This window comes from Ailuropoda melanoleuca, chromosome 16, assembly GCF_002007445.2.
Source record: "Ailuropoda melanoleuca isolate Jingjing chromosome 16, ASM200744v2, whole genome shotgun sequence".
NCBI classification, from domain to species: Eukaryota; Metazoa; Chordata; class Mammalia; order Carnivora; family Ursidae; genus Ailuropoda; species Ailuropoda melanoleuca.
In genome coordinates this window covers 120,608-147,294 of record NC_048233.1, presented here as the reverse complement: position 1 = coordinate 147,294, position 26,687 = coordinate 120,608, and the positions used below count along the sequence as shown (strand labels likewise).

Here is a 26,687-nt window from a genome sequence, read left to right as displayed (position 1 = left end):
GTCAAATGAAGAAGAGGTATGTGGCTTGTTCTATGTCACTCCAAAGGCAGAAGTAGGATCATTAGAGATGATGGTTAATGTGAAATGGATTTCTGCTCTAAGATTTTCCAACATTGCTGATTCACAATAGAACTGTCTGGAACTGTGATCAAGGAAATGCTGGGGGGCATACATCAGAGTTCTTACAAGGGGCTACTACTCTGGGAGAAAAGTTGACTCCATGACTTCTAAATTCCCTTTAACTCAGATTCTGTGAGCCTTTATAGGTCATTTCTCTTGTACTGATATTTCACTCTATAGATAATGTTCTAATGCTTTTGACCTTCTGATTACCAAAACAATTCAAGTAGTTTGTAATATTAGAATATATACTTTTAAAAAACAAATAAAACTTCTAGTGAAAAATTGAATCCAGAAGGGCCCTTGGGGAAAAGTGAGTTGCTACAGAATTTGGGCACTAAATTAAATTAAAATCTAAACTTGCTTTGGGCAAAGACAGAAATTGTGATGTAGATTCTTACTGTTCAAAAAGAGGAAACTTACACTTTTATCAGTACTAGTGTTGACCTAGACTTCACAATGGATTATAAGGTCTGCTGTAATGACAAGGTACAAGTCCTTTACTTCATGTGAATTCTAATAACATCTATCAGAATATTTTATACAGAGTAGGTGCTTAGTGTGTTTTGAATTATTGGACTTTCTTAAAGATGGAATAGGACGGTTTTTTCCTTTATTATTTTTTTCTCAGGGTCTGGTAGAAGTGTCCTGGTTAGGCTCTAAGTCATAGTTCTGAAACTCTATATTATCTTGTTTCAGTGAGGTAGCCTGAACTTGGCCTATAGTAAGACCTAGACTCCCATAATTAAATCTCCTGGCACATATTCATGTCTTGAGAACAAGTTTCTGTCTTAAATGCATTTGTGCTATAGAGTATAGCTGCTCTCGGACGCTGGCTTCACTTCCTCTGTAGTTCTCCATTGTACCCAGTAAACAGTAACCAAAATTATATTTCACTAACTTAAAACACAAGCACTATTCTATGTGTCTGTCCTACCCACTGCTCTATTCTGTAGTTACTACTTTTAGCTCTATTTTTCAGATGAGGAAATGGAGGTGAACTTAAGTGACTTCCTCAAGGTCACAAGTTAGTAAGTGGCAGAATCAGAATGTGAACCTAGCATTTTGGCTACAGATTTTGTGCTCCTAACGACTCTGTCCTTCTATCTCTCAGCAAGGTGTCTGTGCGCAACGTGTATTTATCAAGTCACTAAGGGATCAAAGTCCAAGCAAGTTTTGTCTTCTGGGTGGCAAGATACCAGGTGGTAACGAGTTTCCTTTGCTCCTCCTCTTTCCATTGTTGCCTCTGTTCCCTGGAGACCAGCTCAGAAACCTCCCCTCTGTATTTCCTTCCCCAGCCCAGTTTTCTGGGATTGGCTGCTCTCCAGCTCTATTACCAGCTCTGCATGGCTCAGGGCTTTGGAATGAAAGACACAAGACTGAGCTCCTTAGAGTGACTCACATCTGTTGGAGCAGTTATAGCCTGTTTTTGTGCCACTTAGCAATTCTTCCTCCCCAAACCCAACTCCTCTCCATTTTCCTAAAAATGTCAAATGGTATATATTTATTTTTAAATCGATGTGAATTTTAATACACTTTGCTTTGGGGGAATTTATCAACACTTCCCCATCCCTTCACTGCCCCCATACCCCAGGGGATAATTAGAATCAGCCCATGGTATTGCAAAACAGGAAGGCCTGGGTAGCTGCTCAAGGGCATGGTGTTGCAGAAATCACTCTTTGCCTCTGACCTACAGTTAGATGCTTAATGAGAACTTTCTGATGATGACATCTCAGGCCAGGTGGAGATAGGGCTAGGAACAAGCCCTGCCTATGGCTTTGTCCAAGCCAGGGTGGAAGGGGGGCAGGTCTGTGCTGGCATCTCTTTTTTCTGTTCCTGTTAGACACAGCTAAGACCAAGGGTGGGAAGAAAAGAGGGTGTGCCCATGGGAACTTCATCTTCCACTATGGAGTTTCCCACACATCCAGAAATCAGCCCCTCTCCTTCATTCTAACCAGCCCAGTCACTGGCACCAAACACACTATCTGAAGTTGTATAAATCCTCATAACCACAAATGTTCTCTATTGTAGGAGGCCTCTTGAGGCTGAAGAGTTAGGACAGGCTCCTAGGCTTGAAGCAATAAATGAGCAAGTCAGTACTCTTTTCTACCTGGACACAATGAGCCTGCATGCCTGGAAACAGCTAGTGTTCTTCCATGGATGTAGTCAAATCCACTGAGACAAAAGCCAGATGGAGTACAGACTTAAGGGGTCACTCAGAGATCATTCTGGTCTTCCACTCCTATCTGGCGCTGTTACAGGGTAGCAGAAAGAAGAAGGATAAATGAACACCAAGAATATTTTAGACCTGAAATAAGAAAGCCTAAGTTTGAGTTCCAGCTATACCACCTATTAATTGTGTAACCTTGAGTAAATCAAGGTACTCTCTAATGCACATATTTCCTTATCTGTCAAATAGGAATAGAAATACCAGTTGCCCTCATTTTGCAGGAGCAAGTGAGGATCAAATGACAAGGCACATGAAAACACTTTGTAAACTGTAATAGTGCTATGAAAGTGTAAAGGATTATTATACATTTTTATTTATTTTAGTTAAAATAAATAATAGTTTTATCAGTTTGGTCCTCCACTTAGTTTTTTTAAATTAAAGTATAGTTGACATAGGATATTACGTTACAGGTGTACAACATAATGATTGAACAAGTCTCTTCATTATGCTATGTTCACCACAAGTGCTACTCAATTTTTTACCAGAACAGCGTAAATAGTAAAGTGGAGAGCTTTGTGCTTCTATCACTTTCTATTCTTTGTTCTGCCCTAGGCAGGCAGGGAGCTGTGATTGGGAGATGCAGTGCAGACTTGCAGGTAACATATGAAATAAGGAAGAGGCAGGTACCTGTGTACTCCGTCATAGTAAGGGAATAGAACCAGACAGAATTCAGAGTCAGGTGGAGGAGATCAGTCTTAGTCACAGTAGTAGAACCGTTCTAGATAGAGCCGACCATCAGGTGATGTGTCGTGTGAAGCAAAAGGTGATCTCAAGCAGTTTGAAGCCAAGACAGACATAACATAGAGGCCTTTTGACATGGTCTCCCTACAGAGTGGGTCTTCCTAACCTGGGCTACTCAGAAAACCCTGGTCACTTCCACTCTGGACCTTGACAGGCTAAAGTAAGCTGAAGTTCCTGTGAGGGAGGAGTCTTGCCAGACTTCATTATCACTGTCCAAATGAAAAGTTATGTCCCCTGGCAGACTTGGAATCTGCTTGTGTATCCACAGCCCCCAAGGGTTTCCCGTTCAGATTCCTAAGCAGGTGACATTGACTCATTGAAAGGAAAGCTTACATTTTTTTAAATTTATTTTATTATTTTTTTGTGTTTTTTTTTAATTTTTTTTTATTATATTATGTTAATCACCATACAGTACATCCCCGGATTCCGATGTAAAGTTTGATGCTTCATTAGTTGCGTATAACACTCAGTGCACCATGCAATACGTGCCCTCCTTACTACCCATCACCAGTCTATCCCATTCCCCCATCCCCTCCCCAGAAGAAAGGCTTCCCTGACCGGGAATCGAACCCCAGGCCGCAGCGGTGAGAGCGCCGAATCCTAACCACTAGACCACCAGGGAGCGGCTACGTTTCTGATATTAGAAACTTCATCCTTAATGTATCCAAGCTGCTTTCTTTGTCTGGGACAAGAGTATCAATAAGAATGCTGTTGTTTCCCAGGCTAACGTCTAAAAAAGATTCTTAAAGAAAAGAAAATCAGGAAACTCGAAGGAGAACAGTGCGGAGGGTTCAAATCATTCCCAAACCAGCGTGTCAGTCCTTAGAGAGTTAAGCATAATGGATAACTAAGTGCAGAATACAGATTCTTGGGTTCCAAATTCATATTCACTTGTTCCTAGATATGATTTTGTAGACTAAAAAAAAAGCAAAAACCAAAACCAAAACCAACTGGAGCCCTACAAATGATTTTCCAAAGAGGATTATCGAGAAAGCTTAATGATTTCAGTAAAGAACTCAAGAAATGAAGACTCTGTTCTTCCTGAAGCATCCAAAATGGGAAAAAATAAACCCCTACTTAAGAGTTTTTGGCTTAAGTCGGTGGTTACAAATTGGTCGTGGGCCATGTATGGTCAGCAGGTATGTTTTGTTTGACCATTTTGTTAAACATTCCTGTGTTTTAAGAGCAATTTAACAGACACTGGGAATTACCTGGTTGAAACATACACTATGGACACTTAATAGGACTAAGAAAACAGTGAGAGCCTCTGATTGGTTACACCAGGGTATGTGATAAGAGAGCTGCATTTATAATCTAGTTTGAGGAAATGTGATCCATGCATATGGAGGCAACTAACCTTAACTGTGAGCAGCCAATGGTCAGGGAGGGTCGAGTGATAGGAACAAGGACCAGTAGAGTTCTGAAGAGGGAGAGCTCACTCTGAGCTCACACTGATGCAGTGTTTGGAAATGAGGGTGGTGGTGGAGAGGTGCATTCTGGGGTAGGGGAATGAGTAAGCTGAGACTTGGAGGCAGGAGATCTCCAGGTATATTCAGAAGACAATGAACAGGCTGAGGAAGAGAATTTGACTTGGAGAGAAGGGCGATCTTTTTTTTTTTTTTTAAAGATTTTATTTATTTATTCATTCGACAGAGAGAGAGACAGCCAGCGAGAGAGGGAACACAAGCAGGGGGAGCGGGAGAGGAAGAAGCAGGCTCATAGCAGAAAGAGCCTGATGTGGGGCTCGATCCCATAATGCCAGGATCACGCCTTGAGCTGAAGGCAGATGCCCAACCGCTGTGCCACCCAGGCGCCCCGAAATGGGAGATCTTGAATGAAGATGAATAGAAATCCTGTCTCTGAGTCTAAAGCTTATGGAATTAAATGTCTCCTGATTAAAAGAATGGTCTTTGGGGGTAAAAATTAAAAGAACCAGGTAGCCAGAAGCATGGGCTGCCTGTGGCTTAGCCTCCCTGGTATTCGTCTTTCTTCTCTATTGCTGAGCTGCCTGTAGGGATCCCCCACCGAGTTCCCTCCTTGGGAGGCAGAGACCTTCTCAGCCTGGTTAACCAGACAGTGGCTAATAGGGATCATCATCCTCATCAGCAGGGTGAGGAAGGCTGAGAGTGGCAAGATTATAGCTGACATCATGAGGCAGCTGGAGGCCTGCCAGCAAAAATGTGTCTACTTTACTTGCTTTTCATCCTGACCAAAAACACAATCAAATTTCAGCTCAAAGCCCTTCCCTCTACCCCACATCCCTGCCTGACACATACACACACTGATATATATATATCAATGTCTGTAGATGCATTGTCCCCCATGTGTGCGATACAGACATACCACATACACAAGCAGATATATAACCTGAACAAGCAGGTTTAAACTACACACATACTTACACAAAAGCATATATATGTGCTTTTATATATATATATGAAATATATATCCTATATATATTAACATTATTAACTATTTTAATTACTATTAACATTATAATTACTATTAACATATATAATAAATTCTATATAGATATATAATTATATACCTAATATATAATATATAAATAATATATATAAATACATGCTATGTGTGTAATATTTCAATATACATAGGCATATATATACATATATATATATATATATATATATATTTGCTTAGATTCTTTTTCAGAATACTGAAAGTCAGAAGCATGGTGTCACATAAGGAAGATGCAGGCTTCAAATAAATCTGTAGTCCCTCCTAGCGTTTTATTTGGCCTAGATAAAAACCTACAAGTTTCCCTGTGCCAACCCTTCCACTCCCCCTCCCTCCTGAGATTTCCAGGACCGCGATTTGCCACTTTTCTATCTTTCCTTGTTCTCTAGTCCTCATCAGATTGGCTAACACTGTAGGCATTCCATGTTCTGGTGGCCTCTTTGTGAACATGCAGGGAGAGGAATTGATCTAGCTCATGGCAAGTTTAGCTCACAAGCCTATCCCTTATTTGCTTCCTTGGGATATCATTTAGCTGCTAGATCTGTTAGTCACCCAGTCATTTAGAGGCATGAAGCTCTTCCCTCCTTATTCCACCATAGGGTCTCTCTTGACCTGGTGAAAGCCTGTGAACTCCAAGAGGAAGACTAGAGAATCCTCCCATTTTATAGAGAAGACCTCAGTTTCCTTCCAAAGCTCTTCTATGGAGTGAGGGGAGCTCTCCTTGGCAAATCACTTTGCTTGTGGGAAAAAGTCATTAAACTGTCATCTCCACATGTCAGTCAGGGTATGATTTTTCCATAGCAACTTTCCTAGAGGTAATCTAATAATATTTATGGTGTATCTATTATAGATACAGTGTAAGGATATAAAAGAAAAAGGATATGGTGTTCATTCCCTCTAAGAACTCACATTTTCACTCAGGAGACAAGACATCTCCAGAATATATCTTTAATTTGTCCACTAATTCCCACTCTTCTGGTGTAAGCCATTGTCATCTCTTTGCTTGGGCCTACCAAACCCCTAATCCTTGCTCCCTCTTGAATTCATCCTGTAGAAAGAGTGATGTCTTTTTTTTTCCTCTTTTTTTATTGTGGTAAAATATACATAACATTCAACTTACCATTTTAACCAATTAAACAATTGTGGTAAAAAACACATAGCATAGGGGCACCTGGGTGCCTCGGTCAGTTAAACATCTGCCTTTGGCTCAGGTCATGATCACAGGGTTCTGGAATGGAGCCCCACATCAGGCTCCCAGGGAGCCTACTTTTCCCTCTTCCTCTAATTCTCCCCCAACTCATGCTCATTTGCTCTTTCTCTCTCTCAAGTAAATAAATAAAATCTTTAAAAAACAAACACATAACATAAAATTTACCATCTTAAACACTTTTAAGTGTATGGTACAATAATGTTAACTGTATGCACATGGTATAACATCTCTAGTACTTTCCATTTTGCAAAACCGAAACTCCATACCTATCAAACAACAACTCCTCGTATCTTCCCTCCCCCTGGCCCTGGATATCACTATTCAACTTTCTGTTTTCAAGAATTCAACTACTTTGGATACCTAATATAAGTGGAATCAAACAGTATGTGTGTGTGTGTATGTGTGTGTGTGTGTGTGTGTGTGTATTTAGCATAACGTCCTCAAGTTTCATCCATGTTGTAGCTTGTAACAGAATTTCCTTCTTTTTAAAGGATGAATAATATTCTATTGTATGTATATATATATATATTTTTTCTTTATCCATTCTTCCATCAATGGACATCAGTTTATTTCCACCTCTTGGCCTTTATGAAAAGTGTTGTAATGACATGGGTGTGCAACTATCTCTTTGAGATCCTGTTTTTAATTCCTTTGGATATATAGTCAGAAGTAGAGTTGCTGGATCATATGGTGATTCTATTTTCAATTTTTTGAGGAACCTCTGTATTGTTTTCCACAGCAGCTGCGCCATTTACATTGGGGGTGAGAGTTAAAGGAACCAAGTAGCTGGAAGCATGGGCTACCTCCAATTTCTCCACATCTTCACCCACACTTCTTTTCTTTTCTTTCTTTTTTCTTCCTTTTTGATAGTGGTTATCCTAGTGGGCATGAGGTGATATCTCATTGTGGTTTTGACTTGCATTTCCCTGATGATTAGTGATGCTAAGTATATTTTTACGTGTTTTTTGATCATTTGAATATCTTCTTTGGGAGAAATGTCTAATCAAGCCTCTGACCATTTTTTAATCAGGCTGTTTGTTTTTTTGCTTGTTGAGTTGTAAGAGTTCTATATATATATATATATATATATATATATATATATTGGACATTAACGCCTTATCGGATATATGGTTTGTAACTATTTCCTCCCATTCCATATGTTGCTTTTTCACTCTGTTGATTGTTTCTTTTGCTGCAGTTTAAACTGAAGCTTAACTGAAGTTTAATGTAGTTCTATCTGCCTATTTTTGTTTTTGTTGCCTGGACTTTTGGTGTCATATGTGTCATATCCAAGAAATCATTGCCTAACCCAATGTCATGAAGTTTTTCCCCCATATTTTTTCCTAGGAGTTTTATAGTTTTTGGTCTTGTAGTTAAGTTTTTAATCCATTTTGAATTCATTTGTGTATATTGTGTAAGCTAAGAGTCCAAATTCATTCTTTTGCATGTGGATATCTAGTTTTCCCAGCACCATTTGTTGAAGAGACTATCCCTTCCCCATTGCATGGTCTCGACATCCTTGTTGAAGATCATTCAACCATATGTGGGTGGGGTTATTTGGGGACTCTATTTTGTTTTGTTGGTCCATGTATCTTTTTTAATGCCGGTACCATACTGCTTTGATTACTGTAGCTTTGTAATATAGTTTGAAATCAAGAAGTATTATCCCTCCAGCTTTGTTTTTCTTTCTTAAGATTGTTTTCGCTATTCAGAATCCTTTCAAATCATTTAAGCCATTTTTAAATGTACATTTCAGTGGCATTAAGTACATTCACCATGCTGTACAACCACCACCACTACCCACGTTCAGAAATTTTTTCATCACTCCAAACCGAAACTCTGTACCCACGAACAATAATTCCCCATTCTCCATCCTGTCCCACCCAGCACCTGGTAACCCCACTGTTCTTCTTTCTGTCCCAATGAATTTACCTATACTAGGTACCTCGTATAAGTGGAATCATACAATACTGTCTTTATGTGTTGGCTTATTTTACTTAGCATAATGTCCTCAAGATTCATTCATCTTGTAGCATGGGTCAGAATTTCCTTCTTTTAAGGCCAAATATTGGTCCATTGTATGAATACACCAAATTTTATTTATTCACTTATACATGATGGACAAGAGTGATATTTTACAAACACAAATCACATCATTCCTCTGTACTTTAAGGTGCTTCTTAATGCTCTTGGGATAAAGTACAAAATCCTTCTGGCCCTGTCTGATGGGACCTCTGCTTACTTTATCAGCCTTGTCGTCTGCCATTCACCCAACACCACTTTCTATTTATTTTCTTCAATAAGCCTCACATCTTCCTTCCTTAGTCTTCCACACATGTTTTCCCTCTGCATGAAATACATTTCCCTTCCCCTTCACTCACACCACCCTTTGTCTAGCTAACTCTTAGCCAACCTCCAGATCTCAGCCGAGACTTCTCAAGGAAGCCTTCTCTGACCTCTTTGAGAAGGTGTACCCTGCCATTGGTGCTCGTGACACCTGCACCCCTTAGGAGGGGCACTCAGTCACGGTAATGAAGGAGCAAAAGGCAAGCTGAGGGCAAAGCACAAGTTAACACCCCCACACCCCTCCCAGGTAGAATATATGTGACATTCCTCAGGCACTCCTGGCTGTCCAAGAACAAAGGAAAGGGGAAAACAAGTGGTTAACTGATAGAGATCACAGTCATGCAGGACATGAGTCTCCATCAGTTTGCAACTGTCCTAATGATTTACAAGAAAAAAAACAATCTCCAGAAGCCTATAGACTCAATTTCCTGAAAGCCCTAATATCACTCTCCCCTCCATAGGATAGAAAATCTTATGTAATCAATCAGTCATTCCTCACAACCCTAGTGCAGCTCTTTCTGCCCATGGGTCCTGTCCCTAAGGTTTAATAAAACTACCTTTTGCACCAAAGACATCTCAAGAATTTTTTCCTGGCTGTCGGCTCCAAACTCCACCACTTCAAACCACATCAACAGTTGTAGATAATTAGTTCAAACCCATCCTCTTTACTCATACCATAAGAATTCATTTTTTCCCCCAGACCATTGAAAGAGTTATTATTCTTTCATCAGGGAGTGAAGGGTAGAGAAAAGAAGGTCATTTTGGGACTATTGAGTTTGCAGTGTGCAGGGTCCTTCTCCACTGATACACAGGCTGCCTATTAGTGAACAGAGACCCTGCGCTAGAAGCTACTACTACAAGCTCCTCTAGCTACCTCATCCCTGCATGTCCAATTTAGGTCCTAATACCTCTGCCTGCTGCACTCTTCCTTAACCCCCTTCTCTCCTTTCATTGAGGCTTCTTAGGTTTCTTCATTTCCTACCCATTAGCCATTTCCAATGCAGGATTTGTCTCTCACCTTCAACATGTTCACATCAACTTTTCAAAAAAGGTTCCTTATTGCCCCATCCCAAACTGAGAATCACAACTCACTATTTCTAGAAATGTGTATTGTTTCATTTGATTCTCAGCCTTAAAAAGGGATTCTAACCTTACCAGAGAGGAAGTTCAATAGTTCAAATCAGTCTTTGTGAATAAATATTTATTTAACTTCTACTATATGCTAGACATGATGCTAGACTCTGGGGATACAAAAATGAACCAAAAATGGTAATCCTTGCTTTGAGGCAGTTAAGTGATGAAAATGTACACATAAACAGCTACTTTTAATCTAATATGATTACAGCTATGATATAAGTATGCAGGGATCCTTGGACCAAGCTGGGCATAAAGGGAGTCTCCTGGGTGAGAAACATCTGAGTTGTTTTGAAGGGTAAGTAAATATAAGTAAGGTGAAGAAAGGTGGGAAGGGCATTGCAAAGGCTCTGATTTGTGAAATAACACAGTGAGTATGAGGGCAGACTACAAGCAATTTGACTACTGGAACATAAGGAATCAGTGAATGGTGGGAGAGTGTATTGAAGTACTAGGAAGAGTCAGGTTAGAGAGGACCTTGAAATTAAACTAAGGAGCGTAAATTTCATTCTGTGGGATTATGTGCACCCACTAAAGAATTTTAGGTAGAATAGTAACATGGTAAGATCTGTGTTTTAAACAGACCTAACTACAGGTGGAATGAACCTTAGGATATACTGTTAAGTGAGAGAAGTACGATGCAGAATGGTGTATATAATATACTACCATTTATGCTAATAAAATATTATACAGACACATATATGCATGTATGTATGTACATGTACTGGGACATGCATAGATTACTTAAGTAAGTATATTCAAGAAGCAAGCGTTGTCTTGGGTAAGAGAGCTGGATGGCTGGAGACAGAAATGAAAAGGAGACTTAGTTTTCAGTGGATACACTTTTGTACTTTTTATTACTTATTAAGAATGAATTTAGGCTTGCTCAGGAGTAGTCTTTAAAGTGATATAGGCGGCTCCTGAACGCCCCACCTCCCCTGGACACACCAAATGAACAGCTATACATGGAGCAGCTCCCTCTGACAGAACTGGCTTAGTAAGTTCTATACATCAGGTGAACAAGAAAATATCCACATCAAAATGGATAGGAAAGGCTGAGATAAACACTTACCACCAGCACAGTGCCACACAATCAGAACAGAACCACCAATCCAAACTTTTCCTCAAGGATTGAAGGGTTTGGACCCCGTATTTAGTACCCCTACTTTTAAGATTTTCACGCAGTAAATAGGCCTCCAAAATATCTACCTCTGAAATGGGGTTTGAGTTCATGAGACCTGCAAGACTATAGTGAAACAAAGAAGCAGTTATTAATAGACCTAAGCACTCTCTCTTGCTATCACCATAGGGTTCAGTGCAGGGGGAGCCAGCAAAACCTGCCAATCTCCCAACATTTCCCTGAATGGGGTCCATCTGCATTCTTTCTTGATCTCAGGGTTATGAGTTTAAGCCCCACATTGGTCATGGAACCTACTTAAAAAAAAGGTTAAAAAAAAGTTGCTGCCTTTAGGTCAAGTTTCTAATTTAGCAGGCGTCCAGGGGCTGACTACATCATCTCCAAAGACCAGGGAAGCTGGCAGACACCTCCCTTGCCTTCTACCTCCTGCTTGTCCCAAATCACCATATCTCCCTGAATGAAGCTTGTATACATGTCTGTCCTTCACTTTTATGGGTACCACGTGAGAGATGGGTCCACAGAACACTTGGCTCTGATAGCCAATGGGACTTCCACTCAGCAGTCCCGAGGGACTTTAGCAAACAAAGAAGCAGTTCTTAACTGGCTATCCCCCCAGGTCTCAGAGCAGAGGGAGCAGGCAGAAATGCCCATCTCTCAGTCTTTCCTTGAAAGGGGTCTGTTTGCATACTCTAAAGCTGCTGCCTGACAGTCAGACTTCTAATTTAGCACACAACTTGGGGCTAACTGCAATCCTTTCCAGAGACCAGAGAAAGCCTGCAGACGTCTCTGTCCTCTTCTTCTAGCCGGCTTCAAGTCACCAGTATCTCCCTGGAAGGAGCTTGTATGCATGTCTTGCGCCCAGCTTTTGTGGTTGCCACCTGAGGAACAGGTCCCCAGATCACCTTTATCTGATAGCCAATGGGGCATGCATTCAGGAGTCCCATGGTACTATTAAAAACAAAGAAATTCTTAATAGGCTTAGGATCACACTCTCACCCATGGTTATATAACCAGGGCCAAGCAGAGAGGCAACAGACAAAAATGCCCACTTCCCAATTTCTCCCTGGAAGGGACCCAACTTTCCCAGTAGCTCCCTGACTGGCTTCCAAACAGCCTGTATCTAGGTATTGATTGTGATCATTCCTTTGGGACACTTATGAGTCTTGGCATACCTTCAACTATTGGGAGCCACTACACAAAGAAGGTGGCTTGGACAATCCCAAAGATTTGACAGACAACCAGGAGCACCGGCCAGGCTAATTGGTGAGGTTCCTCTCCCACACGAGACTATTTCAAAACTGGGAGAGGTTGCTGCTTGATTTAGTACACAGAAATCAACACAGAGAGTCAAAGAAAATTAAGAAACAGAGAAATAGGGGCGCCTGGGTGGCTCAGCTGTTAAGCGTCTGCCTTTGGCTCAGGTCATGATCCCAGTGTCCTGGGATTGAGCCCCGCATCAGGCTCCCTGCTCGGCGGGAAGGTTGCTTCTCCCTCTCTCACTCTCCCTGCTTGTGTTCCCTCTTTCACTGTGTCTCTCTCTGTCATATAAGGAAAATCTTAGAAAAGAAAAGAAAAGAAGAAAAGAAACAGAGAAATATGTTCCAAGCAAAAGAACAAGATAGAACTCTAAAAACACATCTAACAAAACAGATAAATGACTTACCTGATACAGAGTTCAAAATAACAGTCATAAAGATGCTCACTGAGGTTAAGACAATGCATGAACAAAGTGAGAATTTCAACAAAAAGAAAGAAATTCCAAAAATAAAAATACCAAACAGAAATCATAAAGCTGAAGAATATAACCGAACAGAAAATTTAATAGAGATTTGAGCATCAGTCTAGATCAATTGGAAGAAAAGATCAGCAAACTAGAAGACAAGGCATGGGAATTCATCCAATAAGAGGAGCAAAAAAAAAAAAAAAAAGAGTGAAAATATCTTAAAGGACTTAAAGGATACCATAAAGTGAATGTGTAGGGGTCCCAGAACAAAAAGAGAGATTATAAGGGAAGAAAGCTTATTCAAATGAACGGTGGCTGCAAACTTCCCTAACCTGAGGAAAGAAACAGATATCCAGATCCAGGAGGTCCAGAGAGTTCCAAGAAAAATGATCCAAAGAGACCCACACTGAGACACATTATAATTAAATTGTCAAAAGTTAAAGATGACAGAATTGCGAAAGCAGCAAAAGAACAACTTGTTACGTACAAGGGAACTTCCATAAGACTATTAGCATATTTTTCAGCAAAAACTTTGCAGGCCAGAAGTGAGTGGGAGGAGGGGTGCCTGGATCAGTCATTGGAGCATCCAACTCTTGTTATTCGGTTGTGAGTTTGAGCCCCACATTGGGTGTAGAAATCTTAAAAAAAAAAAAAGGAGTGGGATGATAGATTCAAAGTATTGAAAGAAAAAAACCCACCAACCAGGAATACTCCACCTGGTAAAGCTGTCTTTCAGAATTGAAGGAGAGACAAAGACTTTTCCAGACAAGCAAAAGCTGAAGGAGTTCATCTCCAGTAGACTGCCCTTACAAGAAATGTTAAAAAGAGTTCTTCAAGGGGTGCCTGGGTGTCAGCGGTAAAGCGTCTGCTTCAGCTCAGGGCGTGATCCCGGCGTTATGGGATTGAGCCCCACATCAGGCTCCTCTGCTATGAGCCTGCTTCTTCCTCTCCCACTCCCCTTGCTCGTGTTCCCTCTCTCACTGGCTGTCTCTATCTCTGTCAAATAAATAAATAAAATCTTAAAAAAAAAAGAGTTCTTCAAGTTGAAAGGAAAAATGCTAATTAGTAACATGAGATAATATGAAAGTATAAAACTCACTGGTTAAGGTAAATATATAGTTAAGTTTAGAATACTCTAATATTGTAATGGTGGTGGGGAAATCACTTATAATTCTAGTATAAAGGTTAAAGACAAGGGGCACCTGGGTGGCTCAGTTAGTTAAGTGACTGCCTTTGGCTCAGGTCATGATCCCAGGGTCCTGAGATCAAGCCCTTGATCAGGCTCCCTGGTCAGTGGGAGTCTGCTTCTCCCTCTCCCTCTGCTGCTCCCCCTGCTTGTGCTCGCTCTCTCTCTCTCTCTGTCAAATAAATAAAATCTTAAAAAAAGTTAAAGACAAATGTATTAAAATAACTATAACTGCAATGATCTGTTAATGGCTACACAATGTAAAAAAAGAATTGTGACATCAAAAACATAAAATGCTTGAGAACAGTGTAAGAATATAGAGCTTTTGTATGCAGAGTTAAGTTGTTATCAGCTTAAAATAGACTGTAATAAACATAAAATGTTTTATATAAAACATAGTAACCACAAAGCAAAAACCTATAGTAGATACACAAAAAAGAAAGGAAAAGGAGTCAAAGCATACTACCAGAGAAAAATCATCAAGTCACAAAGGAAGAGGGCAAGGAGGAAGAAAGGAAAAAAGGAATTAGAAAACAACCAGAATTCAATTAACAAATGTCAAAGCTAAGTCCATATCTATCAATAGTTGCTTTAAATGTAAATGGTCTAAATTATCCAAGCAAAAGAAACAGTGTAGTTGAATGGATAAATAAAAAGACCCAACTATATGCTGCCTACATGAGCCTCACTTCAGATGTTAAAGACAAACACATACTGAAAGCAAAGGATAGAAAAAAATATTCCATCGAAATTGGAAGAATTAATATTGTTAAAATATCCATGCTACCCAAGATAGTCTGCAGATTCAATGTAATTCTTATCAAAACTTCAATGGCATTTTTCACAGAAATAGAAAAAAACAATCCTAAAATGATATTGAACCACAAAAGCCCTGAATAAGTAAAGCTATCTTGAGAAAGAAGAGGAAAGCTGGAGTCATCACAGTTCCTGATTTCAAACGATATTACAAAGCTACAGTAATCAAGACAGTATAGTATTGGCAAAAACCAGATACATAGGTGAGTGGAACAGAATAGAAAGCCCAGACATAAAACCATACATATACAGTCAATTAATTTATGACAAAGAAGCCAAGAATATACAGTGGAGTGGGGGGCGCCTGGGTGGCTCAGTCATTAAGCATATGCCTTTGGCTCAGGGCATGATCCCAGGGTCCTGGGATCGAGCCCCGCATCATGCTCCCTGCTCTGCTGGGAGCCTGCTTCTTCCTATCCCTCTCCCCCTGCTTGTGTTCCCTCTCTCTCTGGCTGTCTCTCTCTCTGTCAAATAAATAAATAAAATCTTTAAAAAAAAAAGAATATAAAGTGGGGGAAGAATAATCTCTTCAATAAATGGTGTTAGGAAAACTGGATATACACATGCAAAAGAATGAAACCAGACTACCTTACATCATACACAAAAATTACCTCACGATAGATTAAAGACTTGGATACAAAACCTGAAACTGTGAAACCCTTAGCAGAAAAAATAGGGGGTAAATCCTTAACGTTGGTCATGGCAATGATTTTTTGGATTTGACACCAAAGGCAAAGGCAACAAAAGCAAAAATAAACAAGTGGGACGACATCGAACTAAAAAGCTTCTTCACGGCAAAGAAAACCGTCAACAAAATGAAAAGGCACTCTAACAGATGGGAGAAAATATTTGCAGCTTATATAGCTGATAAAGGGTTAATATCCAAAATGTGTATGAAACTCTTACAACTCGGGACGCCTGGATGGCTCAGTCAGTTAAGTGTCTGCCCTTGGCTCAGGTCATGTGTCCAGGGTCCTGGGATCGAGACCTGCATTGGGCTCCTTGCTCAGTGGGCAGCCTGCTTCTGCCTGCCACTCCCCCTGCTTGTGTTCTCTCTCTCTCTCTGACAAATAAATGAATAAAATCTTTATTAAAAAAAGAAAGAAAAAGAAACTCTTACAACTCAATAGCAAAAAAACCAAAAATTCAACAAAACAACCAAACAACAAAACAAAATAAAGAAAAAAATAAAAACAAAAACAAAAAAACAAAATAAACCCCAAGCAACCTGATTAAAGAATAGGCAGAGGAACTGAATAGACTGAGTAGATGTTTTTCCAAAGAAGACAACAGATGGCGGTCAGGTAGGTGAAAAGGTGCTTAACATTCCTAGTAATTAGGAAAATGCAAATCTAAAACACAATGAGATATCACCTCATGCTTGTTAGAATACCTATTATTGAAAAGGCAAGAGATGACAAGTGTTTGGTGAGAATGTGGAGAAAAGAGAATGCTTATGCATTGTTGGTGGAATTGTAAACTGGTACAGTCACTATGTAAACCAGAGTTTAAAAGTAAAAATAGAGCTATGATATGATCCAGCAATTCCACTTCTGGGTAAATATCCAAAGGAAATGGAAACATCATCTCAGATATTTGCACCTCCATGTTCATTGCAGCATTTATTCACAATAGTCAAGATATGGAAACAACCTAAGTGTCTGTAAATGGTTGAATGGAAAAAGAAGATGTGGTACACGCATGCGTGTGTGCGTGCCCACATGCGCATGTCCTCACACACATAAACACACACACACACACACACGAATATTATTTAGCTATGAAAAAGAAGGAAATTCTACCATTTGCAACAACATGGATGGACCTTGAAGGCATTATGCTATGTGAAATAATTCAGACAGAGAAAGATGAATACTGTGTGATATCACTTATATGTGGAATGTAAATAAGCTGAACCCATAGAAACAGACTAGACTGGTGGCTACCAGGGGCAAATGGGGAAAATGGGGACATGTTGGTCCAATTGTAAGATGAATGAGTTCTGGGGATATAATGTATAGCATGATGATTATAGCTAAAAATACTATATTATATACTTTAAAGTTGCTAAGAGAGTAGGTCTTGAATGTTCTCACACACACACACACACACACACACACACGAAATAGCAATTATGTGATGTGATGGAGGTATTAGCTAATGGTATGATGGCAATCATTTTGCAATATATAAGTAGATCAAATCAATACATTGAACAACTTAAACTTATACAATGTTATATGCTGATTATTACACCTTAATAAAGCTGGAAAAAAGTGAATTTAAAATTAACTATCATGGTCAGTTAAGAAGCTTCATGGGGGCGCCTGGGTGGCACAGCAGTTAAGCGTCTGCCTTCGGCTCAGGGCGTGATCCCGGCGTTATGGGATCGAGCCACGTCAGGCTCTTCCACTATGAGCCTGCTTCTTCCTCTCCCACTCCCCCTGCTTGTGTTCCCTCTCTCGCTGGCTGTCTCTCTCTCTGTCTAATAAATAAATAAAATATTAAAAAAAAAAAGAAGCTTCATGAATTTTCAATAAAAGTCTGTGTCTTTTAGGGGCACCTGGCTGGCTTAGAAGGACATGCGACTCTTGTTTTCAGGGTCAAGAGTTCAAGTCCCCTGGGGGTGCCTGGGTGGCACAGTGGTTAAGCGTCTGCCTTCGGCTCAGGGCGTGATCCCGGCATTGTGGGATCGAGCCCCACATCAGGCTCCTCCACTATGAGCCTGCTTCTTCCTCTCCCACTCCCCCTGCTTGTGTTCCCTCTCTCGCTGGCTGTCTCTCTCTGTCAAATAAATAAATAAAATCCTTAAAAAAAAAGTGTTCAAGTCCCATGTAGGGTGTAGATTACTTAAATAACACCTTAAAAAAAAAGTCTGTGTTTTTTAAAGTAAACCTAGTCACGAGTTAAGGAAAGTGGCAGAGGATGATGACCACACCACACATTTGGTTGTCAGCCTTGTTAATAGTTTTTTTTATTTTTTTGTACCTGGTTTTTGGAGCATTAAGACATAGTGTCGAACAAAGTTATGTCACTGTTCATTAATTACTCAAATATAATCATTGGCACAAAGACAGTAGAGAAAAAAAATGGACTGCACGCACAATTTAATAAAACAAAAGGAGTATTAGAAGCAAGACAACCAGAAAAGAGGTGCTATGAATATCTAGGCAAGAAATCCTTAGTGCCTCAATGATGCCAAGTTAGTAGGGAGGAGAGGAGGAAATTGGTTGAGAAAGGGGACTAGAGATAATGGGTATTGTTTTGTTATTTTTTAAAGATTTTATTTATTCATTCGAGAGAGAGCGAGAGCAAAAGAGAGAGTGAGAGAGCACAAGTGGGGGAAGGAGCAGAGGGAGAGAGAGAAGCAGGCTCCCAGCTGAGCAAAGAGCCCGGTGTAGGGCTTCATCCCAGGACCCCGAGGTGGGTCTTGATCCCAGGACCCAGGATCATGACTTGAGCCAAAGGCAGATGTTTAACCAACTGAGCTACCCAGGCGCCCCGATAATGCATATTGTTGGCGGGAATGGTCTGCGCGTCTGTGGCATCAAACTGGGTACAGTTTTGATGTGGTGGAAAAAAACTGGATTTGGGGTAGGGTGTGGACTTGAGTCCCACTGCTGCTACTTCTTATCTGAGTGTCTTTGGGTATTCTACTTCATTTTTCTGAGTTTTAATTTCCTCAGTTTTCCAGTAGTGATTGCTATAATCCACAGGGTTGTTGTAAGGACTAAATGATTCAATATTTGCGGAGTATAACTTGTAAAGAGCTCGGTAAGGATCTATGCATAAAAAGGACAAAATAGAGTAATTGAAAAAAACTCATGTTTATGAGAAACTGTTATACAGCATATATTGAACAGGATATGGAGAGGGGCGCCTGGGTGGCTCAGTCAGTTAAACGTCTGCCTTCAGCTCAGGTCATGTTCCCAGGGTCTGGGGATGGAGCCCTGCGTCAGCGGGGGAGCCTGCTTTTCCCTCTCCCTTTACCTGCTGTTCTGCCTGCTTGTGCTCTCTCTTCGTCAAATAAATAAACAAAATCTAAAGAAGAAAGAAAAGGATATGGAGAGCCCATTTGTTCCTGGGACAGAGATTGTTGGTTGCCTAACCATTACCTACTCTCTTCTTGTGTGTCACTAACAGAATCCTGATTTTATTTGGGTGGCAAAGTTCTCAGCTATAAAGTATATTTCTCAGTCTCCTTTGCAAATGGAGCTGCCCAATTAGGTATAAGAAGAATATTTGGAATAAAAAAAGAATATTTGGATAGAACTTCTGGTGAAGCTGTTCAGTGAAGACTAGCTTGGTTGGGAGGACTGCTCTTTTGTTCTGACCACACTTTTACTTTCTACTCCTGGGAACATGATGTGATGACTGGGGTTCCAGTAACCCTTAGGTGACTATGAGGTAATCTTGAAGATGAAAGCCGTGTAGTAAGATGGCAGAGCAGAAATTTACAAGAAGCTGTAGTTTCTGATGAGCACCAGGACACTGTCAGCTCAGTCTGCCTATCTTTAACTTTCTTTTACATGAGAGAAAAATGAACCCCTACCTTGTGTAAATTATTTCAGGCTGCTGTTTATAGTAAAGCAAATTTATTCCTAAATATATAGATCCTTTCCCAAAGATATTTGAGGATAGAAAAGCCATACCCCAGAGCAGGAGTCAGCAAACTTTTCTGGTAAAAGGCCAGATAGTAAATATTTTAGACTTTGGGAGCTATATGGTCTCTGTTGTAGCTAGTCAACTCCACTGACGTAGTGTAAAAGCAGCCTTAAAAATATGTAAACAGGGGCGCCTGGGTGGCACAGCGGTTAGGCGTCTGCCTTCGGCTCAGGGCGTGATCCCGGCGTTATGGGATCAAGCCCCACATCAGGCTCCTCCGCTATGAGCCTGCTTCTTCCTCTCTCACTCCCCCTACTTGTGTTCCCTCTCTCGCTGGCTGTCTCTATTTCTGTCATATAAATAAATAAAATCTTTAAAAAAAAATTTAAAAAAAAATAAAAATATGTAAACAAATAAATGTGGCTACATTCAAATAAAACTTTATAGACACTGAAATATGAATTTCGTATAATTTCACATGCCAGTAAATATTCTTTCAGTCTTTTTCAATCATTGAAAAAATAAGAAAGCCATCCTTAGCTCAAGTATTGCACAAAAACAGGATTTCACCCTCAGGCTGTAGTTTGCCACCCCCTGCAATAAAAGATATAATTCTAGCAAATAAACCAAAGAATAAATATTGGAAGCATTTATTATGTATTTGTTAGTTATCTTTATGTTTCTGTATATTTCAAAACCTTCTTGGTTATAGCAGAATTGGACATACAAAATAACAAGACTGCTTTTTATTTTTTATTTATTTTTATTTTTTAAGGATTTTATTTATTTATTTATTTATTTGAGAGAGAGAGAGAGAGAGAGACAGAAGGAGCAGTGGGGAGAGGCAGAAGGGGAGAGAGAGAGAAGCAGGCTCCCCATTGAGCAGGAAGCCTGATGTGGGGCTAGATTCCAGGACCTGGAGATCATGACTTGAGCCGAAGGCAGACGCTCAACCGACTGAGCTACCCAGGTGCCCCAACAAGACTGCTTTTTATTTTTATTTTTTTAAAGATTTTTATTTATTTATTTATTTGACAGAGAGAGAGAGCACAAGTAGCAGAGCAGAAGGCAGAGGGAGAGGGAGAAGCAGACTCCCTGCTGAGCAGGGAGCCTGATGCGGGACTCGATCCCAGGACCCCAGGATCATGACCTAAGCCGAAGGCAGATGCCTAACCAACTGAGCCACCCAGGTGCTCCAAGACTGCTTTTTTTTCTTTTTATGTTTTTTAATTATATTATGTTAGTCACCATACAGTACATCCCTGGTTTTTGATGTAAAGTTCGATGATTCATCAGTTGCATATAACACCCAGTGCACCATGTAATACGTGCGCTGCTTACTACCCATCACCAGCCTATCCCATTACACATTTAAGTGAATATCCCAGTGTGACCTTGATAAGTAAGAGACCAATCCCAGTGATGTGGATCACAATATTATGTGAAATTTTATTTGGACATTGAAGATTGGTCTTTTTTAAAAATATTTTATTTATTTGAGAGAAAGACAGAGAGAAAGAGCACACAAGTGGGGGGAGGGCAGAGGGAGAAGAAGACTCCCCACTGAGGAGGGAGCCCGAACTGGGGCTCGATGTGGGGCTCAACCCCAGGACCCCAGGATCACGACTTAGCCCAAGGTAGCGGTTAATCAACCGAGGCACCCAGGCGCCCCAGGTCTGTTGTTTTTCAAAGAATGAGCAATCTTACTTCATAACCATACTTTGTAAGACCACATTTCCTGTTGGCTATTCAAGGTGTTAAGCTAGTAAAGACCAGTTTGTGGTAGCCTGAAGCAACATGCGGCATGCCAGGGACTTTACCCGCTTTAGCTGTTGCTGCTTGCAGTGACTGCTAAAGGCCATTAATAGTGGTATAAACATGCAGAGATAAACAGAGCACTAGTCAGGGTTCTGTGGGAAAGACTGAGGGGTAAAACTTACTAGTGAGGGCCTGGAGAGACATGAGGATTGGTTTTTGAAAAACCATAGTTGCATTAACTTTTCAGGTGGGAAAGATGTAGCATTAGTGGAAAACAGGAGGATGGAGCTCCTGAATTTATACTGAAGAGAGAGGGTTAAGGACACAGATCATAAAACTTTCAAGTAGTATGGAAAAGGCCAGTTGTGTGTGTGTGTGTGTGTGTGTGTGTGTGTGTCTAAATTGCCAGAGCCACTGACACCTTCTGAAAAAATCAAACTCTTTATCCAACATCAGGTGGAGAAGTTATTGGGTTGATTAAAATGTTCACTTCCCTTTCAGTATGTGTGATAATACATATGCACTCTCTGTGTTGTGGATATGAGAGTGTGTGTGCACAAGGGAGGGTGGATAGGAATGTGGATAGAAGCATGTGTGTGGAGGTCAGAGAATGATTTGGGTGTGAATAGTCCAGAAGTGGAGAGCGAGGTGGTGTGTTATGTAACTAGGAGGAGGGGTCAGGGAGAGAATGCTTTGATGGGCTTTTAGTCATGCCAATAATAATTGTTTAGCCTCACACATGGTAAGAATAGAATGGGTGCTCTCTCTGTCTCAGTCTCTCTCTCTCTAATTCTTTTTTCCCCCAGGCAGCTGTGCAAAGATTTAACCACGTGATCCTGAAAGCACAACACTGAAAGCCTCTGACTGTGCCAAGAGGACAGAGTAGGGAAACAAAGGCCAAAGCCAGAGCCAAAGCCAGCTGCCAGGAACCCCCATCCCCAGCAGCAACACAGAAAAATAAGAGCAAGACTCCAGTTATCATCACTCTCCTCCCCAGAGCAGCTCTCTGGCTTGGAGATGAAAACCTCCTCCCCAGCCCTTCTCTTCACGCCTCTCCCACCCTCCTGTCCTCCCAACTCCTGGGAGTGAAGCACCAGGGTTCAGGAAACAAGGTGCTCTTCTCTCTGTCCTTGGAGGGATTGAGTGCTGTCTCCCAGGCCCTGCACAATTCTTGGAGAGCTTAGGGCTTAGGGGTATAGGAGAGTGAAGGAGGACCCCTTGAAGGTAAAGCCCAGAAGTTCAAGAAGGACTGTATGACTTGAACAGGCAAACAGCTCAGTAAACTCTTAGACTTAAGATGTGTGCAAGGCTGAAACATCTCTGACTGGTCATGTTCCCATTTCTCTATGCAATGCTTGTCTTGCTCTGGGTTGATGGATTCTGCTGGGAGGCCTTCAGAAGAAAGCAGAACCAACTTCTTCCCTCATTATCTTTCTCTCTTTCGTTACTTCTCCAGACTCACTTTTCTCCCTTTCTCCCTTTCTCCCCACCTCTTTCTAAAGTCTTAGTTCTATTGCAGGCCTCAGACCTAGACACTCTGGTTAGACTATTACTAGACCACAACATACTTCCTAAATAATCTTAAATTAAACCTTTTTACTTTCCTTGATTTTTGAAAAATACTCACTTTTACCTACCCTTTCTCTCTAGGATAAAATGGGGTTTAAAAAGTGACTAATAAAATATTTTTAAAAACTATAGAAATATTACTGACATAAATAGAGGGACAGATGTCACACATCTGGCTGATATGAACATGAAGTATAAAAATATTGACAACATTCAATGGGTTATTTTTAATATGGGAAATTGAGCTTTTCTTCTCGTGAGACATCCATTTTCTAACCTCTATTACTTGTCAAATATCACTGACACCCAATAAAAAAGTCAGGCTTTTATTGACAAGTTGTTTTTGGCTTTCATTTTCTTTCTATGTCATAAGTTGAACCAACATCAAAATTATTTTTATTTGCTTTCCCATAGTGTCAAATTTGACAGTCACTCAACTCTTAAATGTGATCATAGACCCTACAAGCGAGCACGAAATGCTGTGGGATCGAGTGGAAATGAAGATCTTGATCTTGCCTTGCATCTTGCTGTGTGCTCGTGGGCAAGTGGCTTGGTGTCCTTATCTGCTACATGATAACTTAAGGCTCCTGTGGCACTCACAGTCTATGAATCTATAAGCTATTGATTTGGTAAGTTTTTCTTAGAATGAATACAGAATTATGCCATTGAAAACCCATACAGACTGCCATTTTGCTTCAAGATGGTAATTTGCCTTCACGAATTGAACTTAAGATATTATCTAGGTAGTATTTAGGACAGTTCCCAAGGGCCCCAAGTCAGAAAATCATTTGTAGAAGGAAAAAGTTACAAAGAGATCAACTTGAAGGGCCAAATGATTGAATTAACATGGAGACCTTTCTTCAGAAGGTTAGTTTTTCTGCTGATTTCTCCACAAGTAATGATGCTTAGGAAATCCTAGGTCTCTCTGATAATGCCTTTATTAACCTTACAATACTTACAACAAAGAATATTGATTTAAAAATGAGCTATAGGCCCAGAGACTACAGTTAAGATGGCAGAGGAGCAGGGGACCCCTTTTTCAGCCGGTCCCCTGAGTCGACTTGGATACGTACCAGACCAGCCTGAAAACCCACGGAATCAGCCTGAGACGCAGGAAGATACATCTGGATCTCTACAAATGAACATCTCCAGCGCTGAGTATTGAGGTATGAAGTGGGGAGCCGTGAAACCATGCACAGATATCAGAAGATAAACAGAAGGGGGAGGGAGCCACTGCCTTCGGGCGCCGGAAAGAGGTAGCCACCTGCACTGGGAATGGGGGGACCGCGGACCGGCACCTGTGAGAGAGCAGACTGAGACCGTGAGCCGGGGAACGTGCGCCACCAGACTGAAACAGAGCTCCGGTGTGCTCACTGGAACCAGACTGAGACCGGGAGCTCCGGGAGCATGCAGGGGCGGCTGGTGGCTTGCGGTGTTAGAAACACAAAGGACAGAGATGCACCGGCCTTGGAAGTGAGGGCTGGGATGTGTGGGGCACACATGCCGGGACGCTGCAGGGTTGAGCAGCACCAACAGAAACAGAGTTAAAGTGGCCAGATCATCAGTGGAGAACGGTCCGCGATCCCTCTGTTCTGAGACAGAGGCTCAGATTTGGCCGCTGCTGCTTTGACTCTCAGAAGAGGCACAGCAAACCAACAGGGAAAGCCGCCAGAGAACAAAAGCCTGGAAATACCGGCTCGCAGTTTTCCCATCCCCATCCCCCCTCGCAGGGGACACGGAGACTCTACCCAAACAGGTTTGCCTGAGTATTGGCGCGGCAGGCCCCTCCCCCAGAAGGCAGGCTGAAAAATCAAGAAGCCCACATCCCTAAGATCCCTATAAAACAAGGGCGCACTGCCTGGGTCCTGGCCAATAATTTGAGCTCTGGACAACCCCTCACCTCTCCTCATCAGAATGACAAGAAGGAAAAATTCCCCCCAGCAAAGAAAAGACAATGAGTTTGTGGCCTCTGCCACAGAACTAATGGATATGGATATAACCAAATTATCAGAAATGGAATTCAGAGTAACAATGGTCATGATGTGTAGACCTGAAAAAAGTATTAACAAAAATGTTAATGAGAATATAGAATCTCTAAGGGTGGAAATGAGAGAGAATCTGGCAGAAATTAAAAATTCTATGAGCCAAATGCAGTCAAAACTAGAGGCTCTGACGGCCAGGGTGAATGAGGCAGAAGAACGTATCAGTGAATTCAAGGATGGGTTAGTAGAAGAGAAAGCTAAAATAGAATCTGGGCTCAAAAAAATCCATTCTCAAGAATGTAGGTTATGGGAGATTACTGACTCAATGAAACGTTCCAATGTCAGAATCATTGGCATCCCTGAGGGGGTGGAGAAAAACAGAGGTCTAGAAGAGATACTTGAACAAACTGTAGCCGAAAACTTCCCTAATCTAGCAAGGGAAACAAGCTTTCGTGTCCAAGAGGCAGAGGACCCCTCCCAAGCTCAACCACGACAAACCTACGCCACGTCACGTCATAGTGCAATTTGCAAATATTAGATCCAAGGATACAGTATTGAAAGCGGCCAGGGCAAAGAAATTTCTCACATACCAAGGCAAAGGTATCAGAATTATGTCAGATCTGTCTACACAGACCTGGAATGAGAGAAAGGTTGGGGGGCATTTTTAAAGCTCTTTCAGAGAAAAACATGCAGCCAAAGACCCTTTATCCAGCAAGGCTATCATTCAGAATGGATGGAGAAATAAAGACCTTCCAGAATCGCCAGTCATTGACCAATTTCATAACCTCAAAACCAGCCCTACAGGAGATATTAATGGGGGTTCTATAAAAGTAAAATGGCCCCAAGAGTGATACAGAACAGAAAGTCACAACCGATACAAACAAAGACTTTACTGGCAACATGGCATCATTAAAATCATATCTCTCAATAATCAGTTCCAATGTAAATGGCCTAAATGCTCCCATAAAATGCCACGGGGCTTCTGATTGGATAAAAAACATGACCCATCTATTTGCTGTCTACAAGAGACTCATTTTGAACCCAAAGATACATTCAGACTGAAAGTAAACGGATGGAATACCATCTTTCACGCCAATGGACCTCAAAAGAAAGCTGGGGTAGCAATTCTCATATCAGACACACTGGATTTTAAACTAAAGACTATAGTTAGAGACACAGAAGGGCACTATATTATTCTTAAAGGATGTATCACAAGTGGAGATGACAATTATAAATATATATGCCCCCAACAGGGGAGCAGCAAGATACACAAGCCAACTCTTAACCACAATAGAGAGACATATAGATAAAAATACGTTAATAGTAGAGGACCTCACCACTCCACTATCAGCAATAGACAGATCACCTAAGCAAGAAATCAAGAAAGAAACAAGAGCTTTGAATGCCATACTCGACGAGTTGGACCTCATAGATATATATAGAACACTACACCCCAGAACCAAACAATACTCATTCTGTTCTAATGCCCACGGAACATTCTCAAGAATAGACCATGTTCTGGGACACAAAACAGGTCTCAACCGATACCAAAAGACTGAAATTATTCCCTGCATATTCTCAGACCACAACGCTTTGAAAGTGGAACTCAACCACAAGGAAAACTTTGGAAGAAACTCAAACACTTGGAGAC

At 41.0% G+C, this 26,687-nt stretch overlaps 1 protein-coding gene and 1 non-coding gene across 2 annotated transcripts in view; both read right to left on the bottom strand.

The window, feature by feature from the left end:
• MICAL3 (microtubule associated monooxygenase, calponin and LIM domain containing 3) overlaps positions 1-26,687 on the bottom strand; it is a 276,533-nt gene that overhangs the window by 229,263 nt on the left and 20,583 nt on the right. The gene's annotated exons all lie outside the window — the stretch shown is intronic.
• On the bottom strand, positions 3,641-3,713 carry TRNAE-CUC. The gene has a single exon. It is a non-coding gene; the product is annotated as a tRNA-Glu (tRNA).